The sequence below is a fragment of the Hyperolius riggenbachi genome, chromosome 9 (assembly GCF_040937935.1).
Source record: "Hyperolius riggenbachi isolate aHypRig1 chromosome 9, aHypRig1.pri, whole genome shotgun sequence".
Taxonomy (NCBI): Eukaryota; Metazoa; Chordata; class Amphibia; order Anura; family Hyperoliidae; genus Hyperolius; species Hyperolius riggenbachi.
Window position 1 is genome coordinate 191,288,414 of NC_090654.1, and position 21,902 is coordinate 191,310,315.

A 21,902-nucleotide genomic window follows, 5' to 3' on the forward strand; every position below is an offset into this window, starting at 1 on the left:
AGCAAGAACCCCAGAGGCCAAGGATACCTTCCAAGGGACAATTTCCGCTGTAGTGCTCAGTGAAGCAAGTCATATCTGTCATGATAGAATGAACTTTAGAAATGTAAAGATGTCTATTGATATACTTCCAATTACAGCCAAACACAGGTTCAGTGTATTCATTCTTATGACTTGGCAAGCTCTTCATTTGTTACTGAGGAGCAGTAGGTCCTATAATGACCTACTGACCAAAAAGGCATGCTGGGACTTGTCATTCCCCAACAGCTGGATATCCACAGTTTTCCAAACTCTGAGTAAATATATAGAAATAAAATGTTCACTAATGTATAAGAGTCTCCCAGTTATCCTGTCCTGCTCTCCTTAGATATGCTAATTGAGCCTTCAATGAAATCTCTTGTGTGAAGTGACATCAATCCATGACACAGGCTTTCTTCAAGTGTAATCAGGAACTCAATAAAAAGTCAGGCCCACTCACACCCCATGCGGAGAGGACTCCGAGCATGAAATTGTGTTGTGTTTTCCCCATTCTACATTCTGTTCCTAGTCCCCAAGTTCACAATGAACTCAGAGAATAGGCCCTCAAACAATTCTCACCAGCCGGGCTCTTGAGAGAGCCCTCCTACAATATGCTATGCTAGAAAGGTGGCCATTTTTTGATGTTACTCCTCTTTTCATAAGGTGAAATATAGGTTGATGGACTATGAATGTAGTAACACTGATTTACAGTATAGGCTGCTGCTACAACCATGAAACTTTTCAATAAGCATACCTACATTTTAAACTTTTCTGAAAGTGAAAATAATGCTAAAAACATTATATTCTAGGTGAAGGAAAGCTTCTCAGGCTCCTTGCCACACTATGGGCTGAATCTAATCCACTTCTGCGTTTTCTCCTAGGAGATAATTTTCATCTTCTGTTAAAGATACATTTTCCACACTCTGCAATCGAAAAAGTAACAAAAAGCAGGTAAAAAAGTACTATTAAACTTATTCTGAGTATTTCTTGCTTGTTGGTGACATTTTATTTATAAGATGTGAAAATATAACCTAGGAGAAAAAGTAATTTGGATCAGGCCCTATGTTCGTTGCTCTGCCAAAAAGTTGCACCTTATGTTAGATGCACACGTTACCCTGTAAACGCACTCCTAATGGAATCCAGCGCATTACACTACAACAGAAACAATGTGCTAGCCCCATAGGAATATCACTGCATCATGCTGTGTTCTGGGTTGTAGTATTAAAGTTGTGGAGGAGGTGGTATTCTTCATGAAAATCCTTACAGCAGTTATGGTGAAAGGACTACAAATAAAACTACTGCTTGGATTACAGAGAGTGTATGTGCCATTGATTAATGTCTGTTAACTAGCATCTGCTAGTCGACAGTTTAAGTGTACCTGAGCCTAAATATGCTTTTGTAAACAAAAGTTGTAGACGAGTTCTTCTTACAGTTTCCCACAAATCTTTTGTTAGTATGTCTCAATCAGTTTCCAGTTTGTAGTGCTCTTTTCCACTGGATTCTCAATAGCGATGAACTGCAAAAAAGACATGACTGACTCACTGCTTGACCTTGCTATGCCCATCTAGTGTAAACACCCTCCTCCCAGGAAAGCTTGGATGCAGAAATCATCTTCTTTCATACGTTCTGGAGGTGTGTTTGGCTTTCAGGGACAACAAAGGGACTCTGCATATTCACCAGTGATGCATTGTAGGAGTACTCATATGCTCACTCCAACCTGAATAATTATAAAAATCTTCTGTTTTAAGAAGGCAAATTTCTGTTTTGTTTTGAATATGTGATCCATGTGGCTCTGTAATTCACAAAGCAGCCGATTGTGTAAAGACATGCAAACCTATCACCCTTCATAGAATACATAATACGTTTGGTCTCATGACTTTTATTGAGCTTTAACTATTGATATGGCACAGGTTTCTGTAATAATGCCCGTGTATGTCTTTTGAGTCCACAGAGGCCGGCTATTGCCTAAGATGGGCTTTATTCCTCGCTAGAGGCCCACAAGTTTACGGAACATTAGCTTCACCTTTCAAATAGCATTTCAAAAAGCAAAAATCTTACACGGGCAAATTGCTTTTGCTCTGCACATGTGACGGAACCCTGTATCTGGCCTGGAGCGGCCCTGTAATATTGACTCATGTAGAAAATGGCGGCATCCACTGTGTTGAAAAAAAGACAAGTGCACTTTAAAAAGAATTTATAACATAAACAAGCATCCAGAGACTTCGCCGAGGCCTAATGGACCGTCATTAACGTGTGGAAAAATGTGCTAGCTCATATAAACCTAATTTTCTATGTCAAAAACTTCTTCTCTTCTAACAAATGTGAGGAGCTCAGGCGTGCAAAGCTGCCTCCATTTATATTTTTCACCTCTCTGTGGCAAAAGATGGCCGAGACAAAGCAAACGCCACATATGAGCGCAAAACAAAAAACACAAGTGATGCTGCAGGACAATGGTGGTCTTTTATAATCTTGCTGTAACTTCCTGCCTGTGCCCACCCACCGAGCAGAGCTGAATAATCACCACAGCTTAAAACTTTTTTTTTTGTTTTTGTTTAAGCTTACTTTTGACTTGGAAGTAAGTGTGTGTCCTAACATAAAAATGGATGACAGGTCTATATCCCTTTGGATTTATTGAATAATCCCCAACTACTCCCATCACCTTTCTCTTATACAACTTTACAGTAAGGTAAAGCAGAGAATGCATAAGAGCCGCGGCCATCTTGTTCAACAAAACTGATCAAGCTGACCAAACAGTGGCCAACAGTGCAGTTACAGGCAAATTCCAAAAGTAATCATGTTATCTTCTTCTATAATAACTTTTCAAACTGAGGAAAAAAAAACAGCAGTACACCTATCCACACAGTTAAAATCCCACCCTGCTATTAATTTCTTTTTCCAAATTTCGGTTTCACAACTGTCCAACTGTTACGCACAGATTCTGAAAAATGAAGTCTGAGACTTCTTCAGTTGCATGGTTATTACCCGATTCACCCACAGAGCAGCTAAATCCAGAGAGAAAAGGAAGCAAGCTGAAGCGCACTGGAAAGAACATTTCACCCATGAAATAGGTATTCAGCCCAGCACTTTGCTTATATACTGTGGTTACATACTTATCATCCTGACCACCATTAGAATGTGACCTCATTCAATATTTGGTTTAGTTGGGCTTCAGGTTAACAAAAGCCTAGTTTTGTCGTTGCCATAATTTTTGATTGTTTGTAAATAAGCCACTTAATTTTAATTTTGTTAATAATTTCACTTGCAGCACTGGGTCCCTGGTTTTAATCCCAACCAGGGCACAATCTGCAATAAGTTCCCCTTCCTTCCTGCCTCCTCTCCTCACCACTACACATACACAGCGTACACTTCACAGTCCCTTATATATCTTAGTTGAGGAAACAGACATTTGTATGCCCATTTAACCGCAGTGAAAAACTGCCAGTAAATAGATCCTAATTTTATAAATAGGATCCATTTACACTTTTGAGTCTGCAATGGATCTGTATTTGAATCTTCTCGGAGAGGGAATTAGTTTCCAATATAGCTGACCATGGAAACGCATCTACCCCGTTCTTCAAGCGGACTACAAATGGACCATCAGAGCAGACACTACACTATCTGCTACCCCCGGTATGTTGGGAGTCTGGCTCAAGGTGGGACCTACCCTTAAATAGGCCAGCAGCCAGAGGGCCACCAGTTCACATGTGCAGTAGCTAACTGCAGGATATCAGCAACCAAGGTGAGTATCACATAATTGTTATCTCCTATTGAAGATTATTATTATGATTATTGATAATACACTATCTGAAGCTCCCTGAACCTTGTTTTTCTCTTTCTCCTTCTGAGGTTTCAGTTTACAAGATTCTGGTTTTGATACCTTTAGTTCCATCTGGATTCCCCTCTTTTCGCAGATGCATAATCCTCATCACGTGTGTGGACAGGGTTAACATCACACTATTTACAACCACCATCACCTGCAGCACAAATATGATCTATGCTTTTGTTTGGCTTTTCTAAAAAGGAGTTTATACCTACACCAAACAGCATAAACACTGTACACCGATACCCTGGGAACCACATGTGCGCACTTTTATTTGCAGTAGTTGTGCTGTGGCTGAGGGATATTAGAAGCAGCGCCACCGAGACGGATTCGATTTACACTTTCCAAAATCCACATTAAACGCTGCGTACTTCCCAGTGACTGGAACGCAAAGAAAAATAAAAAATAATTTGATCCCTGTGGTTTTCTAATGTTTAAAATAGAGCACCTGGTGTGCGATCCACAAGAAGACATTTCAAATCATGCCAGGTGCAGACATGTATACAATGAGGAAGGGAAAAAAGGTTCTCAGTGGAACATAAATATGATCTATGATTATATCCTGGGAGCTCTGCTCAGTGTTATGTGCTAAAATTACAAATCTAAAGAGGCCTAGCCTTATTACCTTGTTTCCTCTATGTGCGCCAAGAGGACATCGCATGAGTCCTGATTCAATAAAAACTTTTCTCCTGAATTTTCTCACAGCAAGATGTTTAGGTACCTTATCAATATCAATAAAAAAAAATAAATAAATAAATAAAAAAAAAAAAAAACATCTTTTCGGCTTCCAGCAAGATGAAAAAAAAAAGTTTCATAAATTAACTTAAAAGGGTCACGATGGCCAAATGAATAACCCCTAATATTAAAATTAATAATTAATTTGTTATTTAAAGAAAAATAATAACTTTGAAAAAAGTGTAGAAGTAATTCTCTTAACGAAGTACCCAGTATTTCTTGCCGTCGAGCTGAGGCAAGTTACATACACCTGCAGTTATATAAATCCTAGTACCTCACTATGCCTCTGAGGGGGCTGAGGAAGTTGTGCTGGAACACCCAAAAGGCTTCCCAGCGCCCATAAGAGGACCAGCAGAGTCAGCATCTATAAGGCCCCTTTTCCATGGGAGACGGAAGGCAGAGAATTCAGTGTGCGTTAATTGCTCCCATGCACCTGCCGGGCCCTTAATAGCGCGCGGCATGGACGTCAGAAAGGTGTCCCCCTATGGACTTTCTATCTGAGTGTGGCCGCGGCCGTGCTGAGATAGGCCAAGTTGCGTTTTTCTGCCATCACCACCCCGTGTCAAATAATGACGTGAGGCGCTACAAAATGCTGCCATTCGCCTGCATGAAAGTGCAACCTTAAAAGGCACTCGTGGTCAACATCCAGGAGGTTAAACATAGGTGCTGACCATATGGCTGCATAACGCCCCAACACCTCAGCAGCTAATTAGTAGCAGTGCCACACAGAACTACATGTGAAGAGCCTCACTAACAAGCTGCACAGGCATGCTCTACGTACTTTACATTAATGGGTCTCTTTGCATACAGCTGTATGTGGCGGCTACTGCTGTACTACTGCTGTGGTAGCAAAAACGTGGACTTCCTGGCAATTTTAGAACTTGTTTGGCTATAATTTGAAATTGAAATGCTATTTTGTTTTAATGATATAAAGATAAAATTGTTTGTGCAACACTGAAAATTGCTCACACCAATTTTAAATAAAAGTGGAATTATGCTTTAAAAGAAAGTGACAAGTTAGGCCCGGTTCACATTAGCGTTCGCTATCCGGATTTTCCGGATCTGATCCGGAACGCATACTGTACAAACGGAACGTACGTTCCGCATAGCAATGCAAAGGCTATGTGGACGTTCACATACGTACGTTCCGTACAGTATGGAGCCGGACCGGATCCGGACTCTTTTCCAACATGCGCTATTTTTTGTGTCCGGATCTCCGGCCCACGCATCCTGACCGGAGCCTGACCTGAGCCTGACAGCACCATCAGGAACACAGAAACCAATGGGAAACGGAAGGCACAGAACACACTGCCTACAAAAACCTGACGTTCTACCCCACTTCCTATGCGTATCCAAGCGGCCATTTCGGATAGGGACACATGGGCCAAGCATGTCTGGAGTGGAGCAGCAGTGACAGACGTGCTGGAGCTGTTTGGCAGAATATCGGAGGTGGAGGTGATGCCTACAGCGGAGGAACCTGATTGTACACGTGCACCAGGTGCACCTTCTGCTGACCCGAACATTTTTTTATTTATATTTAACTATTTTTTGCCCGCGGATCCGGATGGCAGCCTGATGCATGCCTGATACAAACGGACCGGATCCGGATCGGAACCGTACGGTTCTGATCAGGTCAGGATCCAATCAGGATCCGATCAGGATCCGGTCCGTTTACTTGCCAAAACGCAAGTGTGAACGGGGCCTAACATAATATGTGCTAGGGAAGATAAATAAAAGTGCACATAAGAGGAAAACACAAACAGAAGCACTGCACTGACAAGCACAAATGGGGGAGGAGGCACACACAAGCCATTAAATGTTTTACACACTGTTAATGGACAACACTTGACCATGTCAAGACAGGAGAAAAAGTTGTTCAGAGGCTTCTTATCAGTAAGCAGAGAAAACTGTTCCTACTTGAGACAGAAGTGGAACTCAGCAGATAACTAGACAAATTGCCTCTGGCAGAGGGCTTGCTTCTGTTCCCTAATAAGAGCAGACAGCATACAGATGAACGGTGTACATACCTGCAAAAACTATTCTCAAAAGTGCACAAATGTAGGTACAGGTATTTTTTTTATAGATACGTTTAAACTGCAGCAAACTGTCACTGTGAGCATTCTATCATGACAATCAGATGCTATGACTGTTAGAACAAGCTGAGTGTCTGCTACTTGGTACAGACCTATGAGTGACATTGTGCATGCAGCCCCAATCCCAACACCCTTGGGGAATAACAGCTGGCAACTGGCAGAAATAGCCTGACAGCACTACTATCAAGGATGAAAGAATGGCCAGAAATCCTTTGTGTCTGACTGTCAGAGAAAATAACAGCAAAAAGGCCAAGAAAACCCAAATGTGTAATTTTTTGGGGGGGAGGGGAGGGGGGGGGGTGTATCAGGCTAAAAAAAAAAACCTGTCACAAATAACTGCTGCAATGAGCGCTACCATTCCAACCTGTTTATCCTGGAATACTAAGCAAGGTTTTGCACCATCTAGCACCCTGGCAGTCCTAGCCATAACCCCTTCTATGATGGGGGGGGGGTTCAGAGTTTTAAAAGGCAATGCATCACTGATCTCAGAAGGTATAGAGATCTGTGACAGGATTTTTGGAAATCCAGGAAGTGTACCTTGCTCCTGCCCTTCAATGTCATATATAGATTATACTATTCACCTTGCCATGTCAATTCCCTTTAGCCATACCACACAGCAAAATATTTTCTTAGTTCTCCATTTTACCCTTCAGCATGCAAGACCTGAAGCTGCACCTTCCACAGAACACATAGCATGTGCATCCAAGCAAGTGACATATGCGAAACATTAGATGGAGGGCTTTTGTGGCGGAACAGAGGCCTCAGCTCTTCTCTGCCCATTCCAGAGAGGAGCTGAGGCCTCACTTCCCTTTGGCTAAAAGCAAATGCTTCATCAAACTTGGAGAAGACAACTTTGACAAGTGGAATTCACATGTGGTGGACAAAAGGGAGGTACAATGAGCCAGAGCAGACCTGAGCTCCACACACTGGATGTAGCAGCTATGCCAAGACCCTGCAACAACTAGCGTATGGGACTAAGAGGTCAAAAAAGCCAAAAACAGTTTTGCCATCAGTAGTTTTGGATAGACCTATGGTGGGGACCTTCCATCACATCACCTACTATTCTGGCGCTGCACAGCAATTCAAAAATACCTCAGCAGGAAATGCATAAAACTATAATGCAGTAAACACAGGTATTTCAAAAGTTGTAGCAGTAGTGAATTATTTTTTTAGCCTTTAAAAATGTTCTGCACAAAACAGGAGAGCGTCTGACTGTGTGGTAGAGATGTATTTTAGAAATTCAAAACACAACAAGCAGATTTAAGTAACTTAAAATAAATAAATAAATAAATAAAAACCCTGCAAATACCTCACTTGAGGGTGACAGACATTGTACCTAAAGCCATCTAAGGAAGTTGGATTTCTGTTGCCCAGTACGATTGTTCACGATTGACTTGGGTGAACATTTAGTGTCAGTACAGGCGTCTCATGAGAGGACCTTGCTAACATAGCGTATCACCGGGTCAGATCACTGATGACTGATCGGTATTGTTTATCTATTGTTTTCTCATCCCCCCATAGAAGAGAACTGTTTAAAAGGGACACTGTAAGGAGGGGGGGGGGGGTCGGGGGAAAATAAGTTGAACTTACCCAGGGCTTCTAATGGTCCCCCACAGACATCCTGTGCCTGCGCAGCCACTCACCGATGCTCCGGCCCCGCCTCCGGTTCACTTCTGGAATTTCAGACTTTAAAGTCTGAAAACCACTGCGCCTGCGTTGCCGTGTCCTCGATCCCGCTGATGTCACCAGGAGCGTACTGCACAGGCCCAGTATGGTCTGGGCCTGCAAAGTACGCTCCTAGTGACATCAGCCGGTTCGAGGACATGGCAACGCAGGTGCAGTGGTTTTCAGACTTTAAAGTCTGAAATTCCAGAAGTGAACCGGAGGCGGGGCTGGAGCATCGGTGAGTGGCTGCGCAGGCACAGGATGTCTGCGGGGGACCATTAGAAGCCACAGGTAAGTTCAACTCATTTTCCCCCAACCCCCTACAGTTTCCCTTTAAAGAGACTCTGTAACAAAATGTTCAGCCTTATTTCTTCTATTCTATAAATTCCTATACCTGTTCTAATGTGGTCTGGATTACTGCAGCCTCTTCTAGTTGCACTGTCTCTGTGATATATCGAATCTTCTTTTCTTTGTCAAGCTTTGTCGACCCAGAGAGGAAGGAGCTGCCTCTGCTGTGATAGGGACAAGTTATGCATGCCCCCTCCAGGCTCTGTGTTTGTGCTTTATTTATTGCAGTTTGTGAGGCTGAGGGGGAAGGGAGCTGCTGCCTGTCACATGCAAACTGTGACTAAATCCAGACTGGAGTGCAGATAATTCACTATGTAATAAAAACGTGTAGTACACTGCAACATGAGAGATTATATACATACTAGTTCACCCAAGTCCATTTAAAAACGGGCTGTAGGTCTGTCTTTGCGCGGTGCGCATGCGCGCACCTGCCACTCACACCCGCCACTCGTGCGTGCACACCCGTCCGCAAGTCCCAACGGCTGTGTGGGTCCATGCTGCGCACATGAGCAGTAGCTGAAAGCACGGACCCAGCAATACAGAGACAGGTGTAAGCAGGGACACCTGTCCCTTATTACATAGGTGATATATATCACCTATGTACCTAAAGCCATCTAAGGAAGTTGGATTTTTGTTGCCCAATACGATTATTCACGATTGACTTGGGTGAACATTTAGGGTGAGTACAGGCATCTCATGAGAGGACCTTGCTAACATAGCGTATCACCGGGTCGGATCACTGATGACTGATCGGTATTGTTCATCTATTTTTTTCTCACCCCCCCATAGAAGAGAACTGTTTAAAGATCCATCTGTCAGCAGGTATAAGCGATGTCACACTTACACCCGACTGGAGCTAACGAGAGCTCAAACGATCGCTGTACTTTGCATGGGAGTTGTCGGGGATCTTAAAGATCTGATCCACCGTGATGGTTGTCATCTCCCTGCATTGCTATACGTAATTCGCATAATCGTGCGACTGTAGCCAGGTTGCGAGATCGCAGGAAAAAAAAAACGCTCATCACTCAAAAAAAATTATCTGAAAAATCACATAGTGGGTACGGGCCTTTAAAATTCGTATAGGCCTGTAAGCTTATACTGCAAGTAGCCAAACAGTCATATTGGAGGGGACTTGTTCCAGACCTTACTGGACAGCCCAAGAGGTGGAGTGTGATTAGTAAATTGGTCATGTGACTGCACTAAAATATTTTTAGCTCTTACTATTAAAGGAATCACATCAGTTGTAGATTGGATACACTGGGGGTGGTGGATCCAGGTACATACTGGAATTCAGCTTTAAGGGCCCGTTTCCACTGTTGCGACGCGATTTCGCCAGCATCCCGACGCTTGTAAAAACGCATGTGGATGCGTTTCCGCATGCGTTTTTACCCGCGATTTCGCATGGCAGGGTGCCATGCGAAATTAACCATGACTCTGCCAGGGCAAAATAACATTGAAAAAGGTGCGAAATCGCACGCGAATCGCGGGTAAAAACGCATGTAAAAACGCATGCGTTTTTCCTATTAAATACATTAGCGGCGATTCGCATGGATTCCCGACGCAGGCGATTTCTGTGGGTCCCGTCATGCAGATTTGGCCCGCCGCCAAATCGCTCCCGCACGCTGCACATATGGAAACAGCCCCGGCCACTTCAATGTACCAAGCGAATCCGCATGTCGGCGCCGCATGCGGATTCGCTATGGTGGAAACGAGCCCTAAAGGAAATCTAAAGGGACTTTAAAGAAAAAAAAAGAAAAGGAAGCGTTTACCTGGGGCTACTGCCAGCACCCTGCAGCCTCCCTGTGCCTGCATCATCACTCAGCGATCCTCCGGTCCCCCGCCGTAGCGAAGTTTCAGTATCACTGACTTGCATGCCGACGGCCACTGCGCCTGCGCGAGTGGTTGATAACAACACTTAGCTGCAGCTAAATATCAAGTTTTTTTTTTTTTTTAAGCAATGTAACATGAATAAGCTTAGATACTAGAGTTAAACGTAGGACATATCAGCAGGGATGGTGCTGCTGTTGCTTAACTCAGCGTCATTATGTTGTTCAGACTTAATTGGCTTAGGAAGCAGACAAGAGTTCACTGACAACATTGTAGCCTGCAGCTCTGGTAGTCTGACTGCGCCACAGGAAGTGGTTAATGAAAGGGTTTTTCAGTGATCTGACATTAGCTCATGAATGAAAACTCTGCCACTGAGTACCTATACAGGCCTAGGCTCCTGTCACATCATACACCTGGGCAAAAAAATGATTCTTGTGACTGAAAAAAAAAAAAATTTATAATGCAGTTCAAAAAAAAAAAAAAATAAAAAAAAAAAAAATACTGCAGTTCAAAACAATCCAGTTCTGCAGACAATGGAAGCCTAAAGGTGCACATGCACACGCACACCTGTCTCTGGTAGGGATGGGAACCAGATCCTTAGGGCGACAATTCCGGCCACAAGCTTATGCAGTTATGTTGTTTAGTAAAGCTTGTAAAACAAGGCTTTAAGGAATGCCTGCCAAAATTTTCAAAGCTCTACAGGTGGTCCTTTTGGATACACAACAAGGGTATATGCAAGAAGGGCGCAAGGGAAATTTGGGCACGGTATCCTATATTCTATTATTGCTTTACACTAACTAGCACTAACTTCCCAGACACACATACTTGCACCCAGTCATTTATCCCTGCTGCCATTTGCACCACAATCTCCATTGCTTTTGTCCCTTTCGCTGCACCCTCGCTTGGGATATGCTTGTTGCCTTCCATGCCCAGATTGTCCAATGGGCGTGGCAACTAGTATCGTGGTCTATGCAGCATCAAGGTTTCCTAGCGGCTACAACACTGCTTATCTGAATCACTGGCTTTCCCCTAACATTTGACAAGCTGTAGTAAACAATACGCTAGTTACACTTTAGTAGGATTACAGCCAGTGTGAATCAGCCCACAGGCTGCTGACATCTGGTGGAAATGTAAGCAAAAGTAAGGAAAATAGAAGTTCCAGAACTTGTCTACTGGCCAGTGAAGGCAGCGTCACACTAAAGTCTCGTACAGACACTTCACTAAAGTCGGCTAATGTCCGCCTAAGCCGATAATCAAGCGCGCGTACGGAAGTCCCCGACCCCCAACCTGCGAGCAGCGGATCCACCTGGCGGATTAATGTGCCCAATGGACAGCCAACTTCTCTGAAGATGCCACTCCCCCGCCCACTGTGGGTTGTCACGCACACATCGCTTACCACCCCCCCGCATAGCAATAGTATGCACCGTCAGCTTTACAGCTGACAAGCATCTGTGTTGGCCAGCCCTGCGATGACACCCAAGGGGATTGGCACCTTAAAAACCTATAGGAAGGCTTAAGAGGTGGGGCCCAAGGTCAATTGTGTCGTTATGTCTGTGTCTTAAAAACTGTTATACAGCATAAATAATGCAAGTGCAATGCATTATTGATCAGGGGTAGGACCTGATTTTAAGTTGTTTTAAATACACTTAAGTATAAGTACACAAATGCTGTAGTGGATTTAGTGCATCTTCCCAAGCTATCAAAAAGTAAATAGTACTTCAGTCTGTCCAACAAATTTCAAACATCCCAGTTTACCACCAAGTTGGCTTGTCAGAGAACTGTGAAAACTGGCTTGCTCCTAATCTGTGCCTAGAAGTGCATCAAGCCAAGGTGACCTCAGACAGAAGTACAATGAATTTTTTAGCAGGCCCTACAGCACTACAGCCCTATTCCCACTCTTGGCAGTGTGCGGTTGTCACTTTCGCCACAGAAGGGAAGATTACCAAGACATGCCCATCTGCAGATGCTGGAAGAGAGGTTTTATGGAGGAGGAAAAAAAATGCACTGTAACACGCCGGTCATAGTTAAACAAATTGCATATTTACACTCGCCTCCCTCCGCAATTGAGCCTGGAAAAAGATGTGAGCATTCGCTGGCTTTCTAATTGCTTCCAGGGGCCTCTATTAAATATAGATGAAAGCCAGCAGTGGCCAATTTGGACTTTAAAGTGAACCTGTCACAGACATGGGAAACAGATGCTAAACTGAAGATGTAAAACACACAATCAGAGATTACCTTCAGTGAAAATTGTATGTCAAAACTCAAATCAGTAGTTCCAGACATCTAGACAGCTTAAGTAATACAAAAATGCCAAACTTTTCTTGCAAATTTTCAGCCTGGATCCTCATCTTCTGTTTTTTTAAAGGCTCCCTTTAGAGGGTCATTGCTTCCCTGTCAAGTAGTAAGGTTATGTATTAGGCCCCTTTTACACTGTGGTGTTGCGGTAAGCTGTTTTACCGTAAGAGGCCACTAAGTCAATGCAGGTCTATGGAGACTTTCAAACTTACATGATGCGCTGGAGTTAGTAAATTCACCGCATAGCCAACGCAAAATCATTGTGCGTTATCGCATGATCCATGCCTACTGTATACATTATGCAATAATCAAGTCTATGGTGACCCAGTAAGTGTGAACAACGGAGAGTGGTGTGGCGCGCATGCTTATGGGAATCTCAGTGACATATTTCTCATCCAACAGGGAATACGCCACTGAACAGGGCAGGCCTATGCATACGACCCTGTCAGCTCACTATGCTGCAGGGTCATACAAGTACAGGATTGTGCTGTGCAGTGATCCTGTGGCAGGCTCCCCTGCTGTAAGATCACCACACAAGTATAAAAAGGCCCTCATACAGACTTATTAATTAATGGTTAGCATGCTCGCTTTGCAGCGATGGGTCCCAGATTCGAATCCCAGTTTGTATGTTTTCCCTGTGTGTGTGGATTTCCTCTGGCACTCTGGTTTCCTCTCACATCCCAAAAATATACAGATAAGTTAATTGGCTTCCCCTAAATTGGCCTTCGACTACGATGCATACACTACACGATACGAGGGACAGTTAAGTGACAAGACAATGTACTCTGTACAGTGCTGTAGAAGATGTCGGCGCTATATTAATACTAAATAATAATAACCTAGCCTAAAGCAATACTCCGTTTCCGCTCACAAACTTTTACCAGTCAAACTTGCGAGTGAAGCATATTTTGAGTTCCTAATAAATTTGCTTGCTGGACATAAAAGCTAAACAAACATGTTAAACACTGCACATACTCTAAGGCCCAGTGCACACCAAAACCGCTAGCAGATCCGCAATACGCTAGCGGTTTTGGGAGCTGATTTCAGAGCGATTCTAGGTATGTTTAGAGAGGTTTTCTAAACATACCTAGCGGTTTTGGGTGCGTTTTTGTGTAGCAGATTACACATATTGTTACAGTAAAAGCTGTTACTGAACAGCTACTGTAACAAAAATGCCTGGCAAACCGCTCTGAACTAGCGTTTTTCAGAGCGGTTTGCGTTTTTCCTATACTTTACATTGAGGAGGAAACGCTTCCGAAAACCGCAAACGCGCAGAAGGAGGCGCGTTTGCGGCTTGGCAAAAACCGCAAAACGCCGGTGTGCACCATCCCATTGCAATACATTAGACAAGCGTTTTTATATGCGGATGCGGCCGGCGGATCGCTCCAAAAACCGCTCGGTGTGCACTGGGCCTAACATAACATACACCCACATTTTTCATATAAACAGTGACAACATCAATCATTTGTAGATAAACAAAAATATATGTACCAAAAAAAATAATTCAACGTAGCAATTAGAAATGTCAATAATGCCGCACAAGGCCAGTCATAAAACAGAAGGCTTCAGTTATCCTTATCTCAGTGGTAATAATACACATCAATAAACAAACACAGTGGACTGACAAGCTCCGCGCTCATTCCGCTAACTTAAGGGCGTGTGAACTTACAGAAAACCCAAAGCTCTAGGAGTTACACCTGTAACCTGTGGTAAGGGGGAAAAGATCAACCCTGCCAAAGGTCCTGGACTCACAGCTGGCTTATAGCAGAACCTGAGGCCACTTGGGCTCGGACATATCCTCGGGAGAGACAATAAATTTAGCTGGGGAATACCACTGTCAATATTTCTGACACTTACTGAGAGCTATTTGCACCTAGAACCAGTCCCAGGTGTATTCAATCAACAACAAAAAATATTTTGTCAGCACTGCATTCCCCAAGGGGGTCTATTGTCCTTCTGATGCAATCACTTAGGACTTTCGTTATAATGGTGTTAAATTGGAAACTGCCAGAAAAGTGCCACCATCCCTAAAGAAATAAATAGCACTTTGCTGGAGATCTACAGATTGCCATATCTATAATGCTAGTACACACCATACAGGTAGTTCCCGGTTAACGAACGAGATAGGGACTGCAGGTTCATCCTTAACCCTCTGGGAGATACAATTCCATCGCCCAGGAGGGGGCGCAGCACTTTTTTTAAAATCATGTAGCTAGCCTAGCGCTAGCTACATGATAGCCACTGTGCAGTGGCATCCCCCCACCCCCTCCGATCGCCTCCGGCGATCAGCGCAAGCAGGAGATCCCGTTCAGAACGGATCTCCTGCTTGGCTTCCCCCGTCGCCACGGCGACGCTCGTGAGGACGTCACCAACGTCATGACGTCGGAGGGAGTCCCGATCCCCCCCCCCTCAGCGCTGCCTGGCACTGATTGGCCAGGCAGCGCAAGGGGTCGGGGGGGGGGGGGGCTGAGTGGCACGGTGGGTAGCGGCAGATCGGCGGCGATCGGAAGTTACACGCAGCTAGCAAAGTGCTAGCTGCGTGTAACAAAAAAAAAAAATTATGCAAATCGGCCCACCTGGGCCTGAGAAATCCTCCTGCGCGACATACTCCGAGCTCAGCTCGGGATTATCGCCCAGGAGGTTAACCTGAATCTGTTTGTAAGTTGGAACATTGTGCCATCTCTGTCCCCTGTACCTCCTCTGTGCCTCCCTGTGTGTCACATATGCCCTTTGTACCTGTTTATACAAGTTTATAAAGCCACTTTTTGTTTTAGGCTAAGTTCACAGTGGGACGTTAAAGTCGCGCGTTAAAACAGCATTTAACGCAGAATAACTCACTGCAATGAAAAATCAATGCCCTGTTCACAGTGCACACGTTGCGTTGGTGTCTAACGCTGAACGTTAAGTAAAAGTACTGCATGCAGTGCGTTATACACGTTATTAGCTGCGTTGGACTGTTTGCACATGCTCCGTAATGACTTGGAAGCATACTTTTCATTGCCTGTATTTTTTACTGTATCTGCTGTATGCGGCGGTAACGCTGCGTTGCCACTTTTTGGGCGCGATGCGTTGTAAGCTTGGGGTGCGACTTTAACGTGGCATCAAAACGCAACGTCCCACTGTGAATCTAGCCTTAATTTTTTTAAATCAATTTTCTCAAAAACTACAAGTCCAATTTGAATTTTTTTTTTGACTTGTTTCCATGGAACAAGTGCTGCCCCTACACTTTGGAACTCCCTGCCACACCGAATCAGGACAGCTCAATCCCTGGAAGCATTTTATGCTAGGCATACACGGCAGTTTGGGCAGGCTTATTAATCGAGCCTGATGGCTCGATTGATAATATCAGACAGGTCCGATGACCTGCCTGATAGATTCCCCGCTCGATCCCCGCCGGCGGACAATAGTGGGGAATCGAGCGGCTGATAAGGAGCGCCGACGGGGACGGGCAGGAATCGATCCGTGCGGACGAGCGGGGACGTGGCGGGGGGGGGTCCGATCCGGCGGCTAATCGGTTGCCGGATCGACCTGTATATACCCAGCATAGGTCTAAACTGAAAACCCACCACTTTAGTCTGGCATTTATGAACACCTGACTGACTATCTCCTCTGTAACACAGCCCAGCCTGCAATACTGTATTGATCTGAGACACAACTATGCGCTTTGAGCCCTATGGGGGAAGAGCGCTTTACAAATGTTATTGTATCTTTACCGCACCCCATCAACGTGCAATGAAAGTCTATGCTGCATAGGTCAAGAAGTACGGTAACGCTGCGGCGCTGTGTCGTGTTGCGGCAATCTGTGTCGGCCCGGAAGTCATGTTAGTCAATGGCGACTTGTAGATGTTTAAAAAATTACCTATGCGTTGAAAGGCGCACATTTGCGGAAGTATATTTAAACAATACACTTCCGCATACCTGAAGTAGGAAGCGATGGAAAGCGTGCGTAACTTCCTGCTTAGCCAGTGGCCAGACAAGGAACACCGCGCAATAGCACAGTGTTCCCTGAAGGCCTGTTTTTGATGGTGAAATGCGGTGCGTCAGGCGCGACGCACTGCATCGCTGATGCTGGTTTCTGGTGTGAAACCAGCCTCAAGCTGAGCTGCTGGGCTCTGACAGTAACAGTAAACCATTTAAAAGCATGTGGCTTGCGGTAAGCGGATTTTTCTATTAAAATAAAAACCAAACCGGCTAATTAAAATAAGAACAGAACTCCTGGGAAGATAATGCTGGGATTTCGTCATTCACTCACACTATACTAGCTCTATAACAAAAGCCTACAAAATAGATGCAGAGGATTTACCACAGACAGCCAATCAATGTTCAGAGAGAGTAAAGTTTATTTCCAAATCTGCCCAGCTGTTGATCCCACACTGCTCCCCTCTGGTCAGTGTTTGGGGGGGGGGGGGGGGGGGTGATATCTGTAACCCATTGTCCTGGCTGTGTTCAGATTGCTGATCATTAGTCACATAACAGATCACAGATGGCTGAGTAACTCCATCACACACAGCCATAAAGGGGAGGAGGGGGAAGGGGGGGGGGGGGGGGAAGTTATGTGAATATGCATAGTTGGGGAAGCAGTTAAACGAGCAGGCAGAAGCACAGCCACCCTGGAATATGTGTACAGTGGCTGGTACCCGGAAGGATCTGCAAACAGCATCCAAGGGGTTCTCAGGTCCCATCAGGGAAGCTATTTTTTTGATGTGCCATTGATTGGGTTGGGAATTTCAAATTGATTTGGCATCAGTTGGAAAAATTTGACTCACCAAAGGATTTGCAGGTTTGCTCCATCACTTCTGTGATTCACACACCTCTACTAGATTGCAGATTCTGGTTATTAATACTATTTGCCGTTTCCTGTGTTGTCCATCTGCCAATAAGACCATGAATGAAAGTCCACTCACTACATATTCTTAATTCAGTAAGCAGATACTTCAGAAACAGGAAACAGGGTTGTCACCTGACCAGCTGTGCAGTGTGACAGAATTTGTTAAAAACTCAATCACAAGTCACAAGTCATTTGCTAAGCAGAACAGTTTATATATCTACTTCTACAAATCAAAATTTCCAACTGATGCAAAATAAAACATAGATTAATAAAGAAAAATGTCCCAAAACAACCAATCAGAATTTAACCAGACCAAACCTGATTGGGTGCTTGCCAAAATTCCCACATGTTGCTCCAGTTTTCTTTGCAAATCACCCCTTGTTTATTAAAGCGGACCCAAAAGAAACATTTTTTTAATTCAAAATATTTAGTTGCATTACTCTGACGCATACAAAGATACATAAACACTCCTTCAAGCCTATGAGCATTTCAGTGCATGCTTTTCACCCTTCTCTTTTCATATCTAGGGTTATACAAGTGGCTATTTATTATTATAAATTAAAAAAAATAGATTTTATTTCTGAAATCTTGTATTTTTAATTTGAGTCCACTTTAAGCAATTTCCACAAAGTTCAACTTTAATCAAAAATCTCTGGAGCCTCCTGTCACATGACTCTGACATGCCTTTCCCACTCCAATATGTGTGGGTGGGGCTGCAGTCAGAACAATGGACTGCAACATAGCCCAAAAATGTGTACTTTGTTACCAGTCAGCTTTTCACTACACATGCTCTTTTCTAGACAGGCATCTGATCCAGCCAACTATCCAAATGCTTTTCTGCAAGAGAGCAGAAAAGCATGTCATCTTTCAGCAGATTTTATTGAATCGACACAGAGGCACAGTGGTAAACAACCCTGGAAGCAACCTGACGCTTCCAGGGTCGGCTCAAATGACGAGAAATAGGGATAAAAATGCGGTGTTTTTATGCAACCTACCATAAACGGAAGGACCGGCGCTTAATGACGAGCACCACAGCCAGGGGTAAACAACGTGCAAGCCTCCGTGTGAACCAAGCCTAAGGCTAGGAGTACATCATGCAACACTTATCCGATATTTCCCTTGAGACATCAATAGTTTTATCAATACCCAACACTTGATTTAGAGCAGATTTCAGCAAAAATATTATCCAAAAATCAACTGGAATGTCACCGACAATGCAGCACAAAGTTGTGCGAATGCTGATCGCTCACTAGTCATCCCCACACAAGATGGATTAAAGAAGGGATACTCCCGATTAATATTTGTACAATGGAACAATCACAAATGAATCATGAGCCAACTAGTTTTTAATAGATTTTAGTCTGATTAAATGTTTCTATTGACTTTAATGTCTAACTTATGAGAAGTGTTTTTAATGGCGTATGATACATACATAGACATATGACTATGGTAGGGATTACATTGTGAGCCCCTCAGAGGGACAGTTAAATGACAAACAATATACTCTGTACAGCGCTGCATAAGCTGTCGGCGCTATATTAATACTAAATAAAAATAATAATAATAGTAATGGTGTATGGCTCGAACACGGTAAATCCAGCGCTGGACACTTGGGCGCAGCAGCGCAGGAGACTTGGGCGCAGCCGGCGCCACCATAGGCCGTAATAGGAACTACGGCTATCGCAGGCACAGGGAGTAACTTCAGTGCCGTCAGAAGACGGACCTGAAGTTGCTTTTAAAACAATAATTCGGCTTCCAGCAATTGCTGAAAGCCGAATTATTTCATTCCCCCACTATCCATGTCGGCCTGGAGGGGGAATAGTAATTAACACGGCCCGGACTTGTGCGGCAGCAGGATCAGCCATATACTGGCTGTGTCCTGCGCCCAAATCTCCGGCGCCGTTCTCTCTCGTACGCGTATGGCTAACTTCAGCTGCCTTTGTTATAGTGAAGCCCAAATGTTTTCAAACAGCTGTTTGTTATTTCTCCAGATCAAACTTTCAGACTTTAAATATATGACTTATAAGCTCCCTGCAGACCTGAAAACACGACCTGTGAGTCAGACAATTGTTGGTTTAAAAATATTACTTGGAAAGCTTCAATGGCGCTTTTCCAACTGCTGGACCCAAAACAAGTCCAGGATGGACCTTACAGTACAGAGACTTCCTGTCCTACTGTAGCTTGTGGACTTTCCAAAAAGGTCAGAGGGCACCTGCCGAGCAACACAGGCAGCCAACAAAGTGAGCTATTGGTTTGTGCAAGGACGGTGACAGGTTATGACCTTCGCGGGGTATGGAAGCTGATTTATGGTACAATATTTCCAGTGGAGCCTCTTGGCACAGTACTTTATGGTTTCCACCTGTTAATTTGTGATTTTATCGCATGACAGGATCAAAGCAGGTTTCAAAACCACAATGGCTCAACATGTGTTCAAGCCAGAGCTGGCTGGACCAATGTAGAATGGGAAGGAAGGAGATTACGGAGGACTCTGGATCTCCTGTGATGACTAGGGATTATTTCAAGGGGATGTATTTTTGTATTTAACTTTTTCATTATTATTGTTTTTGTTTGTTTGCTTTTTTTTTGGGGGGGGGGGGGGGGGGGAGTGGCAGTGATCTCATTACTACAGTATTTATTTTTTTTTATTCATTTTTTTATTACTAGGGACTTGTACTGCATGTTTTGTAGCTTCACCCATCAGTCTGACTGTTAATGTAGCCAGGCAGGCGCTACATTTTCATAGCTCAAGATGATTTTTTTTGTAATTGCCTCAGGCTAAGGGCCCATACCAACAACATTTTTTCGGACGTATTTTTTCGTGAACAACAATCTTTTTTAACAATATCATGAAACACAGTTTAATGAAAATTCGTTAAAACAATGTTTAACAACAAAGTCCCCCCGTGCCAATACTTTAAACAACCATAATGACAGATCACTGAACGACCGTTCAGATTCCCTTAGAATTTTGCGGTAATTATAACGATTGTATTAACGATTGTTTACACAAAAGTTCATTTTCACATTTGCAAACGATACCTGCAGATTAAGGTCAGATGGATCGAGGAACATTCGTTTGTCTGCGGAGATGCCTCGATCAATCCGGCCTTTGGTACTTAGCTTGAAGATCTGGCATCAGTGCAGTTTTCTCCAACATCTTTTAGTGGTACCCCATTCTGTATCACTAAGCAACCAACACAAATCACAAGGGTACAGGAACCTTACCAAACAGGCACCAAGACAGCAATAAAAATATAATACAAGTTTTAAAGCACAGCTTCTTGAACAAGTGTTCTCTTATGCTTATAATTGCAATTAAAACATACATGGCCCCAATAAGGCCTCTTATGCACAGGAGGCTCAATGTGGTGAATCCACCACCTATCAGATGGTCCCCTGCACCGAACTGGTGCTTGCAAGCACTTGGCACAGGCAGTAGAAACGCAACCACCAGCCACATCTGAGCCAGGCCGCTGTTGTACACAGGCATGACATGATTTGGGTTTTTGCGATGGGTAACCCCACTGAGTGTCAAACACTGACAGGTGTGGGATTACTTACTTCAGGATAGGAGACTAAACTGCCCAACAAGCGCACAGTTCAGCCTCCTGTGTGAAAGAGGCCTTAAGCCTTGTACGCACTTACAAGATAAGTGATTTACCCAATCGTACTCTCCAGCGCTGATCTCCATGCCAACGACGGCGTCACGTGAACTGCTGTCAGTAAATACCAGCGAGTCACATGATGCTGCCATTGCCATGGTGATTGCTGCTGGAAAGTGCGATTTGGCGAGTTACCACCCAATCTTTCCCTGTGCACTCATTTTCGTTAAGGAGAGGAGTCAGATACTCTAGAGGAATGCGACCCGATCCAAGAAAAGTTTGCCCACCCCTGGTCTATGAGTACCTTTAGCTTTAAAATTCCAGTTCAGAGGCTCCCTGCCTCCCCCATTATGTATGAAACATATCAATTGCTGTATTAAAAAAAAAAAAAAAAAAAAAAAAAAAAAAGGCAAACATTTGCTGCCTTAATTTTTCTGCTCCTTACATATATTTTATTGGGCATTCTTCCCCTCCCCCCATGCTTTTTTTTAAATTTGTATTACTTAATTGCACGTAAATGAATGTATCCATGCTCCCAGCTTCTCCAGCGCCTAAGCATTTTGAGTCCCATGCTGCAAGTGCTCTTGGGAGCTCAGCCTGGGGAGGAAGAGGTTTTTGCTGAAGCATAAATGAGATTTCAGAGGCAAGGAGGCGGAGAGAGGGAGTGACATTTT

The 21,902-nt window shown here is 43.9% G+C and overlaps 1 protein-coding gene across 1 annotated transcript in view; it reads right to left on the minus strand.

Moving 5' to 3' along the window:
- The window catches only part of LRIG1 (leucine rich repeats and immunoglobulin like domains 1), a 151,691-nt gene that overhangs the window by 124,955 nt on the left and 4,834 nt on the right, over window positions 1-21,902 (minus strand). The gene's annotated exons all lie outside the window — the stretch shown is intronic.